Source organism: Wasmannia auropunctata, unplaced genomic scaffold (assembly GCF_000956235.1).
Source record: "Wasmannia auropunctata unplaced genomic scaffold, wasmannia.A_1.0 LD335497.1, whole genome shotgun sequence".
NCBI lineage: Eukaryota > Metazoa > Arthropoda > Insecta > Hymenoptera > Formicidae > Wasmannia > Wasmannia auropunctata.
Genome location: NW_012027393.1, coordinates 12,146 through 16,339, shown reverse-complemented (window position 1 = coordinate 16,339; position 4,194 = coordinate 12,146). Strand labels below are relative to the sequence as shown.

Sequence of the window (4,194 nt, the reverse complement as noted above, 5' to 3'; positions counted from 1 at the left end):
ATAATTAATGTCTCATTATAGGTATTATTTGGCATGCAGTTCAGTCTCAAAATCGAACCCAAAAATTTTTTGGATCACTCTTTAGCGACAGCGATAGTTAGCCTGTGTCAGGATTGCCATAGAAAATAATTTTGAAATTTTCTGACTTTTCCATGATTTCCAAACGACAGTGGAAAAATTTCCACAATCAGTATCAAATATATAATTCTGAATTTTAATATTTAGAAGATATACTATATTACAAGAAAAGTAACTTATATTATTAAAAGTAACATAAATTTAGAAGTTTAATTACATAATATAATCTCAAATGCAAATGCAAATTCGGACCAACAAATTATTAATATCTTTGACATTGTTGCTTTGATGTTATACATTAAACTACAAAGAAAAGTTCCTTTGGTATAACTGAATTTTCCATTGTTTGGGGACCAAACAAAAACTCATTGTCAATCAAAAGCAAAAAGATTCCTATAGACATTTCTTTAATATCGCTAAATATTCAAAATATTTTCGATCGCAATAACAGAAAGAAGTCTCGAACAAAACCGTAATTTTCGAAAATCTTTTCGATTTCCATACAAAATCATTTTATTCTATTATTTTCTATTGTTTAATTCTGGAAGAGGATTTTAAAATCAGAAAAAGCAATCCATACAAAAAATATCGTTATATTTTTTGTATGTATTGCTGTCGTTGAACTGAACTGTCGTTGAGAGTTAACAGAATCGGGGAGTGGATCCATCTTTAAGGAGCAAAATTAAAAATCCCAAGCTCTTTTTATATCTTTCCCTGATTCTTCCAGGTTTGCCCTGACTAGTTTAAATTTCCTTGACTTTTCTTAGTTTTCCAGGTCTGTGGTAACCCTGCTGTGTGTTTTAAGTCGTTGAATTAATCAAAATTTCGGATTAGATGTCAATTCCTTTTTCAAGGAATAACGGTAGCCGAAATGATGGCGTACGAATGCGCGAATTTGTTTAGCGATTGCATATCCGGGACGGTGTGAGGACACGTGTGATGAGAGTGACGAAACGCAGCTGCCGGCTTGTTGCCGGTCGTTTGATCCTCTGGTTTCGTTGGCGAAACGAGAGACACGAGCGAGCGAAACACGACACTCAATGTAGGCTGACATATCAGTGTTGAATAATGCCCTTAAATTTTCTAAGCGTCGCGCGTCGAGCGGATGCCGGACGGCACACGAGATCGTTTGTCCCTGCCCAAAATTTCGTCCCTGCAAGGTTTGCTTGATCGATACACGTCCGCGAGCGTCCCAAACTGCTGCATGTTATACACAAACGTCGACGAGAGGAGGACGCTCGTCGCATCGGGTTTCGAGAGTCGCGCGATTAATCGACGTCTATCTCGCGACGGGGTGGTTTCTGTCAGTCGATGAATAATTAGGAGCAATCATGACGGTAATTGCGACAGTGGGGTAATCGCGGCCCTTCAAATACGTTCCGATAATTCAAAATGGATAATCATTACAAACTTGCTGGGAATGATGATTGCACATTCATTGCGCGCATTGTAATATGTGTAATTTTATTAAAGTATTAATAATGTTAAAATTAACGCCACAATTATAACGTTATTGAATATTCTTAAATATTACATCCATCAATGTTTGCTTTTTTTATGGCTTTCAGTTTCTGTATTTCACCGTTAATTGTGTTTATTAATATTATTGGACAGCTTACAATATTTATCTTTTCTCTTGTCATGATTATTTCCGATTAAAACAGACTCGGAGATATTGAGCCGTTAAAAATATTTTCCAATTACAAATGAATCTGAAAGAAATCTTTGATTTCGACGATACCTAATATTATAACTTTTTTAATTTATTAAACACATTTTTTCACTCAATTAATGAGAATTTAACTCGTCATTTGTCTATTTGCTTTTTAGAGTTATATTTTATAGAATATATTATCGAGTTCAAAACTAATACATTTGTCCATTTCTTAAATATGTTTTTTTATTTTCTCCGTCCGGTCTTTCACTGCCAATTATGTTTATTATGTCATTGGATATCTTACAATATTATCGTTTCTTTTGTCACGATTATTTTCGATTCATAGACTCGAGATATTGAACCGTTAAAAATATGATCCAATTGCAAATAAATCTGAAAGAAATCTTTGATTTTACCTAATATTATAACTTCTTTAATTAATTAAACACATTTTTTTCACTCAATTAATGAGAATTTAACTCGTTATTTGTCTATTTGCTTTTTAGAGTTATATTTTATAGAATATATATTATCGAATTCAAAACTAAATAATACATATCTCCATTTCTTAAATACTTATGTTTTTTTATCCGTCCAGTTTTTCACCGTCAATTATGTTTATTATATCATTGGATATCTTACAATATTATATATCTTTTCTCTTGTCATAATTATTTCCGATAAAAACATAAACTCGGAGATATTGAGCCGTTAAAAATATCTTTCAATTGCAAATAAATCTGAAAGAAATCTTTGATTTTACCTAATATTATAACTTCTTTAATTAATTAAACACATTTTTTCACTCAATTAATGAAAATTTAACTCGTCATTTGTCTATTTGCTTTTTAGAGTTATATTTTATAGAATATATTATCGAGTTCAAAACTAATACAATTTGTCCATTTCTTAAATATGTTTTTTTATTTTATTCGTCTGGTTTTTCACCGTTAATTATGTTTATTATATCATTGGATATCTTATAATATTATATATCTTTTCTCTTGTCATGATTATTTCCGATAAAAACATAGACTCGGAGATATTCGAGCCGTTAAAAATATCTTCCAATTACAAATAAATCTGAAAGAAATCTTTGATTTCGATGATACCTAATATTATAACTTCTTTAATTAATTAAATACATTTCTTTCACTCAATGAATGAGAATTTAATTCATTTATCTATTTGCTTTTTAGAATCATATTTTATAAAATGTATTATCGAGTTTGCAAAACTAATACATTTCACCATTTTTTAAATTTATATGTTTTTATCTTACCGAGTTTTTCTATCTTTTATGCTTCAGTGACGCCATAAATCATAAACGAAGACATTTGTACAATGTAAATAATATAAAAAAATCCGAAGACAAATTCGTTTTCTATAAGGGACGAAATCTTCCCGTCGAGAGACACACGTATCAAACGGACATATCGAGACATGTGTATCCTCCATTGTGGATGCCCTCCATCGATCGCACAATCGTGGCGTTACCGCGCGTTCACGCAAACGAACCCGGTTTCCAGATTCCGCATACGCAAGCTTGTCCTTGTATCCTCGGTCAACGTCGCGGTATATCCTCAAGCGTATATCCTCTGCGAACGGTATCGACTATCGACCAATCGACTAACAGGATTCGACGTGCGAACTACGAACGCATAGAGAGAGAGAGAGAGAGAGAGAGAGAGAGAGAGAGAGAGAGAGAGAGAGATGCGTGAATATCGATCTCCCTCATCCGCGTGCGAGAAATCCGTATGTACGTGTGTGTGTGTATGTGTGTGCTTGCGCATGCATAGGTACGGCATGTATTATCCGCGCGATCGCGTTCGCGATGGTTTCACGGCCGGCATTCCTCCGCGACGCAATTAACACCTGATAATGATTTATGCAACTCTGGTTTATAGTGTGCTCTTGCGTAAATCGCAAGCACGCATACGTATATACCGTATGTGTGTAGACGACGCATGTAATCACGGCGAAATAAATATTTTGAAACCTAAATGGGAGAGGAGAGGCTGTGTCGTCTCTTCGGTATTTCTCTGTGTCGAGTTGGTGCCACCCCCTGTTTTCACCACATCTCTCCAATATCCTCCGATCTCTCGATTCCCTTGACTCCTCCGTCGAGCGATGTTACAAGAGCCGTCTACAATGGGAGTAGTAAGTCGTAAACTGTAAAATTTGACCAATCACAGTCGAATATGAAAAGAATAATCGACTATGATTGGTCAATTTCTCACGGCTTACTACTCTCATTGTAGATGGACCTTTATAGTCCCAAAGTACAATAGATATAGGAAGCCTTAAGAAATGGACCAATCACAGTCGAATGTAAAGGGAATAATCTTTTATGATTGATCAATCACAATCGATTATTGTTTTCACGTAAGATGAATAATCGACTATGATTGATCAATTTTCTTAAATCTTAAGTCTTAAGTCTCATTGTAGACACCGCT

General features: G+C 34.2%; 1 long non-coding RNA gene across 1 annotated transcript; it reads left to right on the top strand.

Annotated features, from left to right (window-relative positions):
* Positions 1-305: 305 nt before the first annotated feature.
* On the top strand, positions 306-3,739 carry LOC105456900. The gene is made up of 2 exons (XR_975295.1): positions 306-1,527; positions 3,045-3,739. It is a non-coding gene; the product is annotated as an uncharacterized LOC105456900 (long non-coding RNA).
* The last annotated feature ends 455 nt before the right edge of the window (positions 3,740-4,194 follow it).